Genomic DNA, 9,899 nt, shown 5'->3' on the forward strand with positions numbered 1-9,899 from the left:
TCTCACCTTCCACACGCTGCAGGTTTCCAGTGCCAGAGGATGCAAAGCAGCCGCAGAGCATCACCGAGCCTCCACCATGCTCGACTGTGGACAGAGTGTTCTTTCTTCATTCTTCTTCCTCCAGACGTACCGCTGATCCATCGTGCTGAAAAGTTCTAGTTTTGTTTCACAGAACAGAATCCCCAAACTTCTGTGGATTATTTATATGATTTTGAACGACTTTTCTTGTGCTTTTGGGTCAGTAGCGGTGAACGTCTCGGAGTTCTGGCGCGGAAACCTTCTGTGTTTAGTACACACCTTACTGTGCTCACTGAAACCTCAGAGCCTGTTACACCGAGTCTTGCTGCAGGTCTTTTACAGTCACTCGAGGGTTTTTCACAACCTGCCTTCTCACAAATCCGCTTGCCGCCATCGATAGCTTCCTTTCTCTGCCCCGTCCAGGTATTTCATACACTTTCTACCCCTAGCCAGTTCAGGTATTTCATGTGTTCCAGATCAAGCTCACCTGCTGCAACTAATGAAGCCCTTGATTAAGTGTATCAGGCGTGCTCGAGACAACACCCGTTCTGCATATCTGTGCTGTTGTGAGGGATTCTATTCAGGCGGTGAATCATTTTGAGAATGGAGAAGTCATTATACGTTGCATTTTCAGTTGAATTTGGCGAAAGCGCTTGAAGCATTCGTCGTGTCGAACTATTTCAATCGCTTTTGTTCGATTTGTTCACTGAAAACAGCTGAAAGTCTGTACATTTTGACAATGAACCTGATTCGCACTGGGGGGTCGAATCATTTTGATTGCAACTGTACGAATATTGAATTTATTTCACCGTTTCGTAAAGGAAGTTCTGCAAATCAATCGCACGTGCTAGATCGAGTGCGATTTTATAAGCCGAACAATGAGTGTGGAGGCCATTTTGCTAAATTAAAACCAGTGATTAATGTGATGTGTACAACTAGGGCACGATACAGTATTGCTAATACACTAAATTGCTACATCGTATTATATTTGACAGCAAATTCGGCTTTTCAGTCTGCATTTTTTATTTTTTTTGGTATAAAGCTTTGTGTGAAAAACCCCATCTCTGAAGCTTCAACGCAAGAAAAATCTGGCAACCTCGGACATCTGAACCACACACAGGCGACTTAATATTCTAAAACGAAGAGCCCGGAAAATAGACTAGCGTGTGCGTGACTCGACTCTGAATACTCATAACTTTCCCCACATCGATATCGACACGACATAAGTCGCATACACGTACGGAACATTCTCTCAACACACTCAGTACCGAGTGTCTTTTCTCTTCTACACCGTTATTCTGTCATGAGTTCCAGTAATACCCCTGCTCTGACGCAGAAGACGACTGGTTCCATTTAGAGCCAAGGTGTCTTCCTCGTGTCTTCTTGGGGACGTTTTCCTCACCACTGTCGCTTCTGGTTTGCTCACTTTGGATTTGAATTTAACAGTGGAAATTTCCGAAAGGTTAAACTCACTATAGAAATGAAATTGAATTGAACCGAACGGTTGAAAATTGTTTATTTCGGCAGTAATCAGCCCCAGCCTTCTCTACCCAGAGGTGCTCTTTAATTAGCACAGCAGCAGTGCTCCCTTGGAGTTGACCATAACCTTGTTCAGATATAGAAAGTCTGAAGTCTGTGTGTGTGTGTGTGTGTGTGTGTGTGTGTGTGTGTGTGTGTGTGTGAGACTCAGTGCCAGTCCTGCCTGAGCGAGTTTAATTGATGCAGGTAGTCACACTTGGTGAACCCCGCCGTGCACCTCCCTGCCCCGCCTACACACATTACCACTAATTGTCTGTGATGTCTCTCTCCTGGTAAGCCCACTTCTCTCTCTCTCTCTCTCTTTCTACCTATCCCTCTCTCTCTCTCTCTCTCTCTCTCTCTCTCTCTCTCTCTCTCTCTCTCTTCCCGACGCACATCGTTCCCCAGTTTCTCATTCCTCCCCGTCTCAGCCGCCTCCTTAATCCTTTCTCTCTCACACGTTTTGATCCTTCATGTTATATAACCGTCTACTCCATCATCCATCCAGAGCCGATGAAGAGACACTGCTTCGTATCACAATTACTGTTGATGAGGAACAAGCAGCTGGAAGAAATCGACTCAAAGATGATTGGGGGAAGAAAAAAAAAAAGAGAAGCACTTTCTTTCAGAGTGTGGTAAGTACCTACTACTTGAAGGATTTTCATTCATATTATTATGATTTTTTTTTTTTTTTAATTCTTTTTACTATTATAAATAAACTGAAAATACTTTTATGTGGAAAAAAAAAAAAAAACAGTTCCACGCCACAGGGTATAATTGCAGCCGTTTTGAGAACTGACTGACTGGATCGGTTTATTAAGAACATTCATTATCATTTATCCTGATAATCCACTTCAACAAAAAAAAGCACCGCCTGCTGTCACACTAACTCGTAGCTATGCTAGCTAGCTAGCTAGCTACCGAACTCTGCGTTATAAGACGAGGTGTTGCGACCCTATGATAACCCCGGGGTAGACTCAGGGTCGGTGTACCAGTGTGACCAGGAAATGGCTAACTAGGATCGTAAACAAAAATGAGAGTCCACAACAATACTGTGGTATGACAGAGGAGTTCACTAGTATATACAAGTATATACGGATCGCAGTCTATTTGATCGACTTTGTCGAAGTTTATTCTGTTCAGAAGTAAGGTGTCATTACAGCCATCTTTAGCCTCTGGGTTATGTTTATGTTTCGAAGCAAAATCCAGGAATTAATTCGTTGATTATTTTTCATAGAAAAAGAATGTCCCGAAGGGTTTTATTTCCTCTCCTACCACAGCAACTTGCCAACGATTTGTCAACACTGGAAACTCCTTCCTTCCATCCATTTTCTATACCGCTTATCCTACAGGGTTGCTGGGAAGCTGGAGCCTATCCCAGGGAGCATGGGGCACAAGGCGGGGTACACCCTGGACAGGGTGGTAATCCATCGCAGGGCACAATCACACACACCCATTCATACACTACGGACACTTTAGACACACCGATCAGCCTACCGTGCATGTCTTTGGACTGGGGGAGGAAACCGGAGTACCCGGAGGAAACCCCCGCAGCACGGGGAGAACATGCAAACTCCGCACACACAGGACCACGGTGGGAATCGAACCACCGACCCTGGAGGTGTGAAGCGTACATGCTAACCGCTAACCCACCGTGCGCCCGACCCCTTCCGTAAACATTAAATAGATATTTCCTCTCAGAAAACGTCTCCGTATCAACGATCACGTGCGTTCTTCTATCCATTCATGCGGAACGTTGGCCAGACAGATCCGCGTGTACGTTGTTACTATAGAAACGATATTAGAAAACTCCCCAGAATCCAGAACTCACCGGTGATTACTCCGCAGTCGTGTGTGATGCCGATGCTCTTTAACGACGGTCTGAAAGGGTTAACATTAGCCTTGCTAGTTCTAGCGTCTCATTAGTTATTCCCTCAGCTTTCTTATCATTTATCTCCATCTCTTTAAGCAGGTGCACTCGCAGAACATCACTTCCACGTCTCTCTCTCGCTCTCTCTTTGTCTTCGCTCCACGCGGTCCCTCGCCTCTCGTTCCATTTCCAGCTCCACGCAGATGTGGTGTATTCTGGGAATAGCGGCGGATCGTACGAGTCTGTTTTATGAGAGTTCACACCCCATTATGAGGCACTGAGCTGCTGTTTTCTCACACTCTGATTCAGAGTTCAGCTGATAAACGCTTACAGATTTATGTCAGCGTTAATGCTGTACGCTAGCTCCGCTGAGGGTTTCTTTCCGACTCGATATCCCATTTAGAAAACAGATGGAGATTTACTTCTACTTTAATATGATACACTAGTCATCGTGTACTAGGAACGTACGGCGAGCTTCAGTTAATGTTCACGCTGACCAGTTGGATTATCACAGAAACTGATGATCCCCTGGGATTTTCACGCAACAACAGATGCAAAAAAACAAACACGTGCGGGTATGCGGCTTGCTGATGAGAGAGGTGACGGCGAGACTGGTTCGAACTGACTGTATCTCAAATAACCACTCTTTACATCCACGGTGAGCAGAAAAGCATCTCAGAAAGCACAACACATCGAATCTGGAGGTAGATGGAGAGCTGGAGATTGGACAAGGAAGTTATTATTAATTAGACGCTGTGCATGAGTATTGTGTGTGTGTGTGTGTGCAGTTTAAACCAAGACGGAGTCATTCGATAAGTTGTCTGTCCACGCTTCCTCTCAACAGAGACACGTTTCTTTTAAATCACCGAACCGCAGTATTCACTTAAAAGAGTGGAGACAAAAGGCCCTGAGGTCTGAGCTGAACCGCAGAGGTCAAAGGTCACTTCACTGTCTGTATTAAAGTGCCACCGAAGCTGATTTTCTGGACAAGCTCTTCAGCGCTCTCATTCACAGGCTCCGGCACGTCCAGACGACCGTCTGCTGAATAACAAGCACATATCATTTCTACAGTTCATTCACACAGACTTCTAGAGCAGATGCCATGATTTAAATAAATAAATAAATAAATAAATACAAGGTAAAAACTGCTTTCAATAAAATGTGTAATCAGTGATACGGGGAAGTTTTCTGTAAGAAGACGTTTATTTAACATTTCTGGAAGGAGTCTCCAGTGTCAGTGCTTTTTAACAGTCAGAGGTGAAGCTGTAAAGTCTTCCGGACGGGACGTCTCGGCACTGAAAACCTGTTTTTGCACTTATAAGAGAAAAAGGGTTGGTGAGGGAATGACTGTTTATAGCTCCTAGCGAGAACTCGTTTCAAGGACGTTCCAAAAACATTAAATGTAACCAAAAATGGATAAAACTATGAGTTTTCAGTGATAATGCAGCACAATACAGATAACAATGAGCTTCCGTACATCCCTTTTCCATACCGCTTATCAAATCCTACACAGGGTCACAGGGAGTCTGGAGTCTATCCGAGGGGACTCGAGGAACAAGGCGGGGGACACCCTGGACAGGGTACCAACTCATCGCAGGGCACAATCTCACACACACACACACACACACACACATCACGGACAATTCAGAGATGCCACTCAGCCTGCAACGTATGTCTTTGGACTGGTGGAGGAAACCTCCAAAGCACGGCAGCTGTGGATCAGGTGGTAGAGCCACAGGGTTGTCCACTAATCGTAGGGTTGGCAGTCCGATTCCTGGCCCACATGACTCCACATGCCTCTACATGCCTCCACATGACCCCACATGCCTCCACATGACTCCACATGCCTCCATATGCCTCCACATGACTCCACATGACCCCACATGACTCCACATGACCCCACATGCCTCCACATGACTCCACATGCCTCCACATGCCTCCACATGACTCCACATGACCCCACATGCCTCCACATGCCTCCACATGACTCCACATGCCCCCACATGACCCCACATGCCTCCACATGCCCCCACATGACTCCACATGCCCCCACATGACCCCACATGCCTCCGCATGCCTCCACATGCCTCCACATGCCTCCATATGACCCCACATGCCTCCACATGCCCCCACATGACTCCACATGCCCCCACATGACCCCACATGCCTCCGCATGCCTCCACATGCCTCCACATGCCTCCATATGACCCCACATGACTCCACATGCTGAAGTGTCCTTGAGCAAGACACTGAACCCCAAGTTGCTCCCAATGGTAAGCTAGCGCCTTGCACGTGTGTGTGAACTGGTGAATGAGAACCAGTGTAAAGCACTTTGTAAAACCGCTAAGGTTAAAACAGCACGATATAAGTGCGGTACATTTACCATTTCATGTGGAAAAATGCTAATTCAGTACACACAGGGGGATCGAAACACGCTATCCACTAAACCACCGTACCCCCATAACAAACAACCTCAGAGATGAAAATGTGATCATTAAAAAATAAAACCTGTCTATTTCTCTACACGCACAGACAAGTGTGCTTATTCCGAACGCCTTTCCCCACCGACCCTAAGGATGCCTTTTTTTCAGAACGCCGAACATGAGCCTCCTTTTTACACAGGATAATTATTTTAACTTCCCGAGCATGATGGTGCCTGAGATAACGACATCCTTATCTCGCTGTAACGATCACACCGGCTGCTCCCGCGCACGGCTTAATCTATCAGATCTTACCTTTAACAAATGACATCTCTGGATGATAAAGCGCGATTCAAAGGGCTGCCGCTACCTGATTAGGTCGCATCGCGTCACCGTTTCGGCAGACGAGGGATTTTTATTTGTTTTTTTTTTTGTTGTTGTTGTTGGTTTTTTTTTTGAGAACAAAAGCTTCCAGGCTTGACTTTGGTTTGTTTTTTTTTTGTTGTTTTTTTTTGTGTTTTTAAACAAACACAGGCTTATACAACAAAGCTGGTTTACAGGAGCATTTCACAATTTATTTTTATTGTTTTTTTTTTTTTTTGAGAAGTTTTCTAAACTATGAGTTTTTGCATTGCTCAAAAATAATAATAATAAAAAAAAAATAAAAAAAATCCAGAGATTTTCTCTCCTCAGTAGTGTATATAGGTTACAGTGCATACAGCTCACACGGCTTGACTCTCATGCTTTCAGCGACGCTCGAGGCAAAGCAGCACCTTTACTGTGTTAGGTTACTGTATTCTGCCTTTGTTCTCCTGAGCACTTCTCTCCTGGCCTCCTTCTAGATGCCTGTCACTTTTATTTATTTATTTATTTAAATCTCCTAAAAAAAAAAAAAAAAACAACAAAATCCACAAAGTCGTCGATGGAGGCGGGAGGAAAACAGGCTGGTAATTTTCCGAGTTCTTTTATGCGTTCATTTCCCTTCCCTTCAAAACATCGACCTAGCCTGGACCCTCCGTCACCCGTTCGCTTGTGTTTATGCAGATCTAAAGTATCGCCTGCGTAAGTTGTTGTCAGAGAGATGGATGTCCTCGATGCGTCCAGTAGAGAGAGAGAAAGAGAGCGAGAAATGAAAGGAGCGAGGAAAAAAAACATCGAGACAGAGAGAGCTGCTGTGCGGAACGTTTGACGGAGATTGCTACTGAGTAGTAACGAACATCCGATAGAGCATTACCCGCGCTAGCGGTGTTAATTGCTTGCGGAACGGACGTCGTGCACCGCGAGCGTTTTCGCAGCGTGGACCGTACAGCCGAGCGCGAGTGGGAGTAGACATCAGAGAAACCGCAGAGAGATCGCGATATAGCCGAATATAGGACAGAGTAGGAGCCTGTTTATAATCACCGGTTTAGGGGACCGCGCGGCTCGGATTGCCGTGGGTGAAATATCGACGTTATTGGAGACGTGGAAGATCATTTATCAACGTTATATAATACAGTGACGAGGTCGGGTTGGCTCACTCCGGTGCTTTATAGCACGCGGGTAGCGGACGCGGTGCGATGAGGTGTCCCACTGAGATGTACTGTACGTACAAAATCGCGTATAATATCGAAGCGGGATTGGAAATAAAAAGAAAGCAATAAAAGTCGCGATCGTATAAGTGTTCGACCCCGATGCTGTGAGTCCGAAATGACTCCTGTTCTCATTCAGAAGTCTCGAAATGAATCGAATGTGCAATTGAAGTGTCATGGGAGCTCAATATACTGGACTGTGCATAAATACTGCTGGAAGAACCCGGGGTTTGGTAAATAATGGAAAGAGAACGCATCATGAAGACCGTGAAGCTATCAGAACAACGAGGAAGCTGTCCATCAAAGCAAAGACAGTGACTAGGTAAAGGGGGGATTAGTCAGAGACTCAACCCATATATATATATATTATGACTGGATACCTCATGACTCATATTTTCTCTGTAAGATTCCCACAGAAGTCTCACACACGCTCACACCCCTCCAGCCCGTGGCTAAGCTAACCGCCCGGGTTTGCCATATGTGGATTTTAGCTATTCGTCACGGCTGCACTCCTTCGGTTATGATTGATGCCCGGGCCGTGAGTGATGATCTGCAGCTCGAACGATTCTTTATTAAAACGCTTTTCCAAGCTGAACATTTGAATGAATGACGAACGGCTACTCGAGGTGACTCAGGTTGGGGGAAACGGTGAAAACCTCAGGAAAACAATCAGATCGTATGGGTTATAGATTTATAACACAGTTATAAATGCACCGTTGATTATGTATATACAAGATAAACAGAGGAGGAGAAAAACTCTTCTTTAGAGGCCTGGTTTAAAAAAAAAAAAAGAGTAGGAAACCAAGGTCATTGTTGTTAGATCGGAGTGTGTGTGTGTGTGTGTGTGTTGGGGGGGGGCTAATCAAGGAGACCGAGCTCATTTTTGATGCTTGAGAAGGTGAAGGCTTCGGTCACGGAGCTTTAATCGATGCTGTGAGCTCACAGTGATGGACTAAGTCTTTGATTACGGGTCAGAGGTCGAAAGAAAAAGAGATTTAAGAAGGTAAGAAAGAGAAAGACACGCACAAAAAAAAAAAAAAGGGCTGAAAGAGCTTGAAGGACTTTGCAGATAATCTAAACATGCTAATCTTTTTCACTAACTCCGCAGCTAGCTCCGCTCTCTGTGCTTTCACTGGAACCTTGCGTTTTTTTTGTTTTGTGTTTTTTTTCCGTATTCATGGCTCGGTAGCGTTCCGATATGACAGCTTTTCCCAAACATCAATATGTGCTTCCTCTGTGCACACTAATTAACTTCCTTTCACTGGAAACAAAGGCATGTACGCAGCACACGTCTGCTTGACGGAACTCAATCAATCCATTGTGCATTTTGGGTTCCTTAGCTTTCCACTGTGTGTGTGTGTGTGTGTGTGTGTGTGTGTGTATTCTTTATTCTATCAGTAAAGAGAGGCTTAGGTCTCCTGGATTGGAGAGGAGTGTTTAAGCGATCCCCATGGCCACGCACAGAGACTTAAATCTATTCTGACACGAGCTTAGCGCCTGTAATCCTATTATTCCCATCCTATCCTGCACAAAAACATGTCACAATAGCCCATAACGTTTAAAGAGTGTCCTGGGGCTTCCTCTGAAACGACATGAGTTGTTTCTCCATTCAAGGAGATTCATTTGTATGTTTGAGTCTTGATGGAAAAGAATTAAAATAGTAATGGCATCATGAAATAGCTATTTTAGTTCTTTTTAAATGTGGTGAATTTTTATTTTATTTATTTATTTTTTTTTAAATACTCGATTACTTACGTATATTTGTCCAGTGGGTTAAACGTCCACGCCAGGCTATACCGGTATCCGTTGATCCCCTATACAAACTTTTCACCTTCATGCTCGGAGGTCATGTTCGGTGCAGACCGTGCATTCTGGAGAAAAAAAAAAAGAAAAAAAAAAGAAAAGGGGTCGAGGGGTACGATGGGCAACATTTTAGAGATTATTGTATGAATCTGAGACCATTTTTTCCAAGATGTGTGTGTATACCTTCATATACCAGAGCTAACTCAGGAGCGTAGGATACAGGGAACGACTTTCCAAATGAACTGGATTGCGATGAAGACAACTTTTCCGGTGCAGCTGTTCCTGAGGACATTTTACGAGTACAATTGTTGCGAAACCAGACTGAAAAATGAGGCCCAGCTATTTTAAACAGTACCCGGAGAAAAGTTGATAAGATTCTTCGACCTGCATTTTTGGCTGTTATTATGCCATCTATCTTTAAGGCAACATTTTAGAGATTTCTAGATAAGCTCTAGACCATTTCCCAAGGTGTGTACGCTTTCATATTTGGTGAAGTTTTGTTAAAATATATAATAATAATAATAATAATATGGGAGGAGTTTGTGAAAACCAGGCCTCATTGATCAATCTTTTAGTAAAGTTGGTTGTGTGTAAATGTTTTCAGGGCAGATTAACAAAGAATCGACTGGATTTCTTCATAATCGGGTGTGTATGTTAGTAAACGCCAATCGGCTGTACCTTACCGAACGTATTCGTGACACG

At 44.3% G+C, this 9,899-nt stretch overlaps 1 long non-coding RNA gene across 3 annotated transcripts in view; it reads right to left on the bottom strand.

Annotated features, from left to right (window-relative positions):
- Positions 1 to 9,641, bottom strand: part of LOC124628440 (uncharacterized) — a 30,327-nt gene extending 20,686 nt beyond the window's left edge. For 2 of the 3 annotated variants that reach the window (XR_008396915.1, XR_008396913.1), the window contains exon 1: positions 9,150 to 9,641. This is a non-coding gene — a long non-coding RNA (uncharacterized LOC124628440). The remainder of the gene's footprint in view (positions 1 to 9,149) is intronic. The other variant, XR_008396914.1, reaches the window with a different exon arrangement.
- Between the last annotated feature and the right edge of the window lie 258 nt (positions 9,642 to 9,899).

The sequence above is a fragment of the Ictalurus punctatus genome, chromosome 8, assembly GCF_001660625.3.
Source record: "Ictalurus punctatus breed USDA103 chromosome 8, Coco_2.0, whole genome shotgun sequence".
Taxonomy (NCBI): domain Eukaryota; kingdom Metazoa; phylum Chordata; class Actinopteri; order Siluriformes; family Ictaluridae; genus Ictalurus; species Ictalurus punctatus.